Source organism: Beta vulgaris, chromosome 9 (assembly GCF_026745355.1).
Source record: "Beta vulgaris subsp. vulgaris cultivar EL10 chromosome 9, EL10.2, whole genome shotgun sequence".
NCBI lineage: Eukaryota > Viridiplantae > Streptophyta > Magnoliopsida > Caryophyllales > Amaranthaceae > Beta > Beta vulgaris.
This window is the reverse complement of record NC_079210.1, coordinates 30,424,324-30,434,592: the sequence shown is the minus strand read 5'-3', so window position 1 is coordinate 30,434,592 and position 10,269 is coordinate 30,424,324.

Genomic DNA, 10,269 nt, shown 5'->3' with positions numbered 1-10,269 from the left:
TCACTACATGATATAGAACTCCAATGTGTAGTTCTTCTACAAAGATCCACACTGCTTCTCAGGATGCTCACCAGACTGACAACTTAGATCCAAAAATGATGATGAACAATTACCCAGTACTTATTTCTCAAGTCAAACCACATGAGAGAAAGAGAAGGAAAACGTGTGATGGAGTGAGAGAGAGAAAATGGCGGGTGATGATGATGGGGTGAGAGAGTAGAATAGTGTTCCCTTTTGTGATATTGCTTACTGATATCTCTACGAGATTTTGTCAGTTTTTTCACATAATAGACTTGGACTTGACCAATTCAATCCACACGCTCCTTTTCTCATCCTCTTACTCACATGCTTACTTCAACTCAACTTCTCTAAAGGATATCTTTATCCTAATGAATCAATCTTTAATTCAGTCATTGTTCGTTGCGCTCCAAGCTCACCTTAATGATTCGTTCGATGCCTTGTGTATGACCTCATGGGTTCAATATAATTAAGCTGCTTAAAACAATTAATCTTGAGTAAATAGATCAAAAGTAGTTTCCCGCTAAATATTTTGATCACTTAATATAATTAAATTAATTATTTCGTGATTAATCCTTTAAACTATTATACATAGAAATATATATTGTTGAAGGACACCATTTCAATAATTCAACCCCTTGACCTTGAGGTCATGAGATGGAATCCACACCGATTGAGTCAAACCAAGCTACTACATATAGGTTGGTAACTGACGCAAACAAAAGGTTACCTACCAAAGTTCGAACTGGTTAATTGATAGTTGAATCTTTTAAAAATAAATGGTTATAATTAGAGTTACTAGTATCAATTATTTCTAATAATAATAGTGATTATAATAACAATGATGTAGTATGTAATTTATATAGTGTAGTGCTTGTTTATTGGGAGGATGATGTCTAAACCATTTGCTAACAACATTTCTCAAAATCGAAGAAAGTTTGTTTAATGCAGCAATTGGAAGATTACAAAAAGTGTGGGCGATTAATCAATCATAGTTTATTCATGAAGAAAATATAGAATTAAAGTAACAAATATGAGATATGACAAATCTAAAAAAGAATTGACCAATATCATTGACAAATAAGAGTCAAATATTTGAAATAAATGTGGGATGGTTCTACAATGTTATATTAGAGTATTAGCTAAAAAGAAAATATGATTATTTTTGGAGTAGTAACCATAGTTCAATAATGTATCAATAATTTCAAAATAGAAATACAATTTTTTTTGTGATGTTGAACTTATTTTTTGATAAAATGAACTTATTTTTCTTATATATTGGAGCTTCTGTCAACTAATTCTAGGGGAGCGAGCCATACACGTATTTAAAGACTTTTTTATGTAAACACATAACTTTGTCTTCCCTTTTAGCACCCAATGATGAAATAAATAGTCGTCCTATTTGCTCCCAATTAAAGAGGAACAAATAAAAGCGTTACCAAAACCTTTTTTGAGTCCAAATGTGTTTTAAACCCAATTTTAAAGAAAAAAATAATTTCAAGCTCAATTAGTTATTCACGATAATTAATTAATTAATTTTCAATAAATCTTTTATTAAGTTTTTTCATAAAATCACGTTTTATGATTTAAATCAGTTATTCTTGATAACTACTGATAAGAGATAAGTAAAAACGGTTATTTAAGATAAAAATTCAACTTCGGCAAAAAAAAAAAAGCAGAAATCATTGTACCCAAGGGCAACATGCGCGTGAAGTGGTCTTGGATTGGATGCATGGCTCCTGCATGGTGTGTAACACTCTTGAGTTAGGCACATAGTGCCTGTGCGAAGCACAAGCTTTCTTTTTAATCAGCAACTTCTATTTTCCGAATCCTAATCATACTTTTTACTTAAAATACTTTCATCCGTATTTTCTCACGAACTTTTACGTATACTACAATATATCTGGACACTCAAAAACCACTCAAGAATATTCATTCATCACTATAAAAACATACATCTAAACATATTCAAACAAGAAAATTCTTTCTTCCTTATTTAATTTGAATCTTGATTCAAATTCTTACTTTTCCAAGTCTAAAGATTAACCCATTCTGACGACAATATAGTCATACCTAAGTGACGAAGGTATAGACCTTGAGTGTCAATTTCAATTTAATTCTTATTATACTAACAATCTACTAATTTCATGATGTAGATATGTATATTCAAAGAGACGTAAATCTTGTGTATAGTTTGTATACTCTTTCCTCTTCTCTTTTGATTCGTTTTCATGAGAATTTATATGCTTGAATATTTATTGTTTCTTGTGCAATACACAGTTTCACTTTGAATTTTGCATATATGCGTTGTTAGACCCTTTGTAATAAAGAATGAAGACTCTCTTTTTCTTTCCTTCTTAATTTATTTCTTATTTTGATAAATAAAAATAAGAAATAAGATTTTTGTTTGTGATTTTGGTAATGTTTAAAGTAAAGTTCTATGAAAAAAATGAATTTAATGGAATATTCCATTTATTTTGTACCAAAAACCAAAAGTGATTTCTTGAACTTAGCCATTTTTTTCCATTTTCCTTCTATTTTTTTGTTTATTGTTTGGGAGGTTTTGTAATCAATGCAAGTGGCAAGCAAAACTAGATGATTAACAAAACTAGAAGAAAGATGGCGGGTTATATATGGAAAAAGAATTAAAAAGAATCATTAATAAGGGAATTCTTGATTAGCTGACAAATTTAATTTAATTTTCTTTTTTTAGGATTCGGTGTAGTTACAAGAGCTTCCTACGTTATAGTATTCAATTTGCGACTGTTATGCATATTTGATTACAATTGGATGATCAACCATTATTATATTGTTTGGTAAAGTAGACCTGCTAATTAGTTAAGTCATGCCCAATAAGATATTTGGACGATCAATCTAGGTACCTATTAATCTTTTGATTTAATTAAGTGATTACCAAAATCAGATCTTAATTGTTAAAAAATCGACGTCCAACATGTTTGTCTTTTTATGCAATTGATCAATTTATGTGCATATATTTGAATATTTCATTGATAAATTAATAAAATTCAACCCGAACTCAAAATTTCTTCTTTTTGGTTTTACTCATTTTTTCTTTAAATTATTTGTCGACTTTATTTTAGGAGAAACATATCATTAAATGTTGTGCATGCTAAAACATGATAATAACATGACTTTGTATCATAATACCATTAACATTTTACAAAATGAGCCACAAGCCATTTAGAAGCATTCTTCTTTCACTCTTATAACTGATTTGTTTTTCCTTACAGATCGCGTGAGCTTTGCTCAATCTAAAACAATTTTATACACTCTTTTCAGATTATTCAAAAAACAATTTTTTTTCATAAACAAATTAGTACATTTAATCAATAAAGTTGTTGAAATCAAACCAAAAACACCATTGTCATAATATACCTATCGTATTGTTAATGATCACTTCCATAATCGAGATCACTAGCCGAGGAATAAAAACAATTTGAGTTGGATCTTTAAGGTATTTAGAACATGAACACTTAGCCTATTGGGATTTTAATTTGACAATTTTCAATTATATGATTCATTGGAATTTGATAGATATTTTTTGGAGTTTCGAAACAAATTGAGTAATTTTGGGCTTGATTTTGATGCTTATATTAGCTTTGTGTTTGATTTTTGGAGCACTTTTATTTTGAATTCTTTCAATAATTAGTATAATTAGAATTCATAATTTTATGTTGATGATCAATAAATAAAATTGAAAGATATCAACATGAAGTTGATGCTATGTGGGTGGTTATCAACATTCCTTTGGGGACTTTTCCCTTCAAACATTTACGGGTTCCCTTGGCTCCTAAAAAATTGTGTTTATGGTGAGTGCATGCCCATTATAGACAAAGTGTCTTCTAGAGAGTACTAAGTGGCTCTCATATAAAGGTAGGTTATAATTAATTGATTCTATTCAATTTGGTTGCACCATTTACTTATGGATTGGAGGTGAAGCTTCTTCTAAAAGGTCCATGTTACTTGGGTTACTCTTTGCTTGAAAAGGGTTTGAGGTTGGTACCTCAAAAACCATCATTTTGTGAAACAAAGCTGCAATTACAAAATAATTTTGGGCTGTGTTTAAAAACCAAGACAAGCTCTGGATGTACATGCCTACTACAACAAGAGGCATGATGTTTGGACCATGAACATTCTCTCGGAGTGTTTGTTGAGCCTTGAGGAAGATAATTATGGAAAGCAGATAGGCTTTAATTTGCTTGATCAAATTAGTGCTCAACAACTTATTCGTCAATGTAAATTTTCCATTAAAAAGCTATATTAGAACTTAGTTGGAGAGCACACCAAACTGAACTAGAGAAGAATCATCTCCAACAATATGGCTCGACCTTAAGTTCTCTTTATTACTTGGTTAAGCCTTCAAAGAAAGTTTAGCACCAAGTAAAGGTTATTTTCTCGGGGGGTCATTGGTGAGTCTACCTATGTTTTGTGTGGCACTGCTCTAAAACACTAATAAGCATTTGGTCTTTGGTTGTAATTATAGCACTTCACTATGGAAGCTTTGTCTGCAGGTTGTGGGCAATTCCAGGGTTGTCAAGTTGTTTAGTGAAGAAGTTTAAGCAATATCTTCCAAGTGCAGAGGTCAGTCTATTAAAAGTAGGTTGTATGGCATGTGTTTTTGTTAAATGTATAACCATATCTAGATGTAGAGGAATCAAGAGGTCTTTGCAGACTAGGGGCATAGACTTATAGCTATTGTTGTTGCATCTAGAAGCTCACTTGAGATGGAAGTAAGGTTGTTGGTTTATGTGGTGTGGATGATAACATGTTAGCTCCCCCCAAGATCTTTCTTGTTATTTTGATTTTGTTTGTTGTTGTTGCTCTTGTTGAGTATGGCATACACCTTTGGGTAGCATATGAAGATGTTGTTTCCCATTGACTTGTGTTTGTAATTCTCTCTTTTCAGTAGTCAATAAATATTTTGAATTGTCAAAAAAGGAAGATATTTGATATAAAAGAAAAAAAATTAGAAAACATTAATAAGAAAGGAGAAAAGAAAGTGCGTCGAAGATACTAAAATTTAAAATGGATCTTTATTCTTATTTTTTAAAAAGGAGTCTTCATTTGTAGAACTTGAAAAAATAGTTGTTGGTTAACTTTATGCTTGTATGTTTTAAATATAGTCGTTGCAATATTTATAACAACTATACCTCTTTCCTACAATCACACGACAAGTTGGGTAAATCAAACGACTCTAAGATGCGCGTCCGAAGGCATCTACAAGTTTTTTTTTTTTGTCAATCGAAGTTTGCTAGCTAGCAGTTAGCAAAAAAAAAATTACATCACACCCCCTGTCTAATGGGCCCCACACTCACAATTCAGCAAAATTTCGATCATCTTATATCACAAAACAATGATGAAGCATAATACAATCTAAAATTTTTGTTTCCAAGGACAAATAAGATTAGAGCAACAATCTTTAACATATAGGGATCCATTTTAATATATATTTTTGACACACTTTATTTTTGGTAAATTGGGCCATTGGGGAAGTTTTTCGTTTCACAAATTATTGGAAAAGACGGTCTCATATTACTGTCAACGTGAGACCAGTTCATGTCATGCTAACATCACATGCGTGCATCAAACCATGTGTCTTGGTTAGGAATAGAAGCAGAATTAGTTAAGCGCTTGAACCTATTAGTTATGCTAGTAAAACCATCACATTTCCCCCTCAATTTATATTTTCTCTCTCCTCTGCCAACCATCATTTGTCTCTCTTATGCAACTCTCTTCTACCAACTCTTATTTCTTTCTCACCTACCCCTCCCGTTTCTCTTTCCTCCGCATTGACATTTCCCTCTCCTCCACTCAACTTTCATTTTTCTCTCTTAGCTTGTTGTTTTATGTAATCAAATCTAGAACCTAAAGCCTACTTCTCTTTCTTTTCTTTTTCTTTCACGTTTCTTATGACCTAAAACACCAAAATTATCCATATTTGTTAGAGTAGTAGACTTGTAACTCAATTGTTGCTAATTTTGTGTGAAACTGAGCTAAAGTAGGACAAATCAAATATGAATGAAATCTTTTTCGAACATTTGAAGCTTATCGACTAACGTTATTTTTCGCCTCTTTTCCAATCTTGATGATGAGAATTTGATATATGATGCTTAATTTAGTTTTTCTCGCTTAAAGAACGACATTGTTGCGTCAAAGTCAAGTAAGTATATTCCTAAGTCTTAAAGCTTATTATTTCCCTCTATCAATGGGGTAAACTCTAATGTATCTCTTATTATTAGTTATGGTTTTCAGGTTGTTAGTTATAGTTTTTGTCGTAATATATGTTTTAGGTAAGTTGCATTTCAATAAAGAATCTTTGCCAAATGCAACCCTTTAAATTGATCACTTTGTTAATTGCAGCTCTTTCATTTCAATCTCTTCAACTGCATCGTCAATTAAAATCAAACACTTTTAAGTTGCAGCCCAAAAGGCATGAAAATAGGTTGAGTCTAGGCTGCTACTTAAAAGTCTTTGGTTTATTAAAGGCGGTAATTAAACAAATTGAAATGAAAGAGGTGCAGTTAACAAAATGGTTATGTTTAAAGGTCGCATTTAGGAAAAAAAAATCCTTTAACAAATGGAACAAAAATAATTAAAAGAGACGGTCAAATTTTAGTATAAAAGCACATCTAGTCACTAAGTGGATTAAATTAGTCACCGAAAGAAATGAACCTAGTCATTATTGGGCTAACTAGTTTTGAAGCTCGTGCGTTTCACAGGTTATTGTTTATTTTATTTTTGCAAATTTTTTGTTAACGTTGTTGATTTTTTATTGATGTGAAATGAGATTTTAACACAATTATTATATAATTTCTCCATTCTTTTTCTATTGCAACAATTACCACTTTGAGTACTTTCATCTATCAGAATCACTTCACTTTTGGGAAAAAAGCAACTATAGTTGACAACATCGCTTTTACTTTATGTTAATAAACCATCATTAATTACTCATATTGCCTCAAAAAGTTGCGTTTACTTTATTAAGAATTTACTAATATCCTACTCTAGTTTAACACTCTATGCTAAAATACCCTTTCTTTTTTCTTACAAACCATGCCGAAACTCATTGTTGCAGTAGAAAAAGATAGAAAAAGTATCTGTCTTTATACTTTAATTCCTAGATTTGTTATTGTGATATACAAATTTTATATTTCTAATGTCAGTTGAATATTATAGTTAAGTCTATTATTATATAGTATCCCAATAATTGGTATGAGTAATGATAGCTAACACATTTTTAACATTAAAAATACCCGAATGATATTTTAAGAAACTATAGGGTAAAAATTTAATAGATACAGGATCGAAAGAATAGAGAAAAAATATGAGTGTCTGCCAAAACTTCAACCTTTAATTATTAGCACATAAACACTAACGCATATAGAATAGAAGATGGGAAAGGAAAAAAGAAGATCATAATGATGGTATCATGAATAAATTAAATTAAATATAAAACTAACCTCTATTAATAATTAAAAAAACTATTTAAGAGAAAAAATATATTCATCCATCATGACCATATCAAGACTTATCAAATTTCCCCTTTTTTATGATATGCGAACTCAAATAGTCTAGAAACTCGAACCTTGATTTCCCAATTAGTTTTAGTAAAATTAAGTTCATTAAGAGAAGAATAAGATCTGACATACAGATATATGAAAAATAAAAACATAAGTCGTTATTTATATAACAAATATTCTAGGAATAAAATAATTAGTCAATTGGATAATACCTCTGCAATGTCGTTGACAAACTTTCATTTGATTCTTCAAGTAATGTCATCATGGTATGCTATAGGTTCAAAACTATATATGTTGGTATTTATTATCTTTATATAATTCAAATTTTAAAAGTATGATTTTGAAAAGTATAATTGCTATTGTTACATATAATACGCTGTTTTTACAGTTAATTTTATATGTATTTAAAATAAATAATAAATAATATGTTATTTTTAATCTAAATAGATATATTTTCATGATTTGTAAAATTATATTGTATATGGAACTTATTTCGAAACATATTTCAAACACTATCGATGGTAAAAAAAAATATATATTGTGAATTATGTAGCAAAAGCTATATTCCATTTACATAGTTAAATAATTTAGGTTGTTTATTCAAAATCAGAGTGTCGTCTTCACTTATTAAAAATACCTTATATGCATTTATATCTATGTTAAACACTATTTAAAAAAAATAGAAAGAATGACATGTCCTGTGTAACACCCCGATAATTCTCTTTTCTAGAAAATACTTTTATAATAAACCTTAGAGAATTACCCAGGCATTATCGCCCGTGTGATAACGTTTCGGCTTACTCAGAATTTTGCAGCGGAAAACAACTTTATTAAAACTTTCGAACCAAACAATGTCAGAACTAAAAACACACCAAATTAACTATTGTCTGAAAACATAAGTTCCTACGAAAACAACTTAAATGATACTTGTAATACAAGAGTCTCTCCATTCCAGATTCCCAATGAGATGCATCTACGAACCTGTAATGTCAATGCTGTCTTGACTCTGCTCCCCGGAAAGATCACCACAGGATCAATAGGCAAGCCATGATCACAAAACAACAAGCACGTAATCAGCAAAGCTGAGTACTACATATCATACATAAATAATCCTAAACATGATACTACAAAATAACATGCAGGAACAAATAATAACATAAGTATATAATAATCAGCAGACAACTTTTATCAAACTAAACTTAAACCAATTTTTTATCACTTAAAGGGAATAGTTATTAGGACGAGTTGTCTTACCTACTAAGATGAAATGCGGGCGCGACTCCGCATTTCAGAGTGACCTGCGATATCGAGGAACCTTTAAATAAAGAGGATGGTGATCAATCCATGAAAAGCTATGGCACGCTCACCATAACCCCAACCCTTATGTCCAACTCAGACGTGCACCAGTCTAAAGTCTATAACCTATTCTCGTTTCACTTTACGTTGAATATATTTTATTACTTGTGTTGACACACACAAACAAGCAACACATAACTAATACTCAAACATCATAACAGAATCTCTTTTTATCTTAGATTATTAAGTGTTCACAACTTATCAATCAAGACTCCTTTACTTCCTTTTTATATTTACTAACTTTACTTGTTGAACCTAGCCAACAATAAACTTTACCTTTATATAGGTATAACTTGTCTTACCAAATAAGATCACGGTCCTTATAAGATAATATAAACACTCAAGAATCCATGTAAACATGATTCATCTAACTTACATTAATTCCTCACGAAATTAATAAATAACTTGACTTATCTGCTTGCATCAACTTCCATACAAACATTTATAATCATAAACACTTCTAGTTTACATGTAGCACACAGCAAATAACATGTAAAACAATTCCAGTAATCATATATATGAACAAAGTCCTATACATGATACTAATAAATAAAATCTCTTAGAGCATGCTTCTAACACATAGCACGTAGACATGTACGTACCTTGTATAAACAAATCGGTAGGCCACTTTTACTCGCTAAAAGTCTCCTACTCGAAATCTCCGCCTAGAAAATAAATAATGAAATAAATACTTGAACTAAAAATTTACAGCAACTTTAAAACGATAAAACCCTTAAACGTTTTTAAAATCGTTTTTATTACAAACTTTCGTTATTTTTAATCCCTAGTATAGTACAACTATTCTAGTGATTAAAAATCATTAAAACCTTAAAATACTTTTTCTGAAATTACAGCATTTATAAAATTTATAAATCTTCTGAAAATATATTAATACATATAAAATTATGTACTAACAAATCTCATGATTTATACTTTATATATATAGTTTCTAGTGATTAAAAACCCTAAAAACTATAATTTCATGATAAAATAAATAACTTAAAATAAATCTGAAATTTTTATATAATAATACATATAACCGAAATATATTTTCATAAAAAATAATTTAAATCATAAAATGCTAATATAATAAAATAACAAAAACTAGTACTTTAATGGAATCTTAGAGGAAGAAGAAAAAAACAACCAACAATGAGAAGGAAGGGCACGGACAGCAGTGCAGCAAGCAAGGGACCGGCGGCAGCAATACTTCGGCTTTGAAAGATTTGTGACGTTTCTTGTTCAACAAGAAACGTTACTTAAGAAGAAGAAACAATTTTGAAGGAAAAATGAAGAATACGCGCACAGAGGAGAGAGAGGAAATGCGAGTGGAGAAGGAGAATCACGTGAGAAG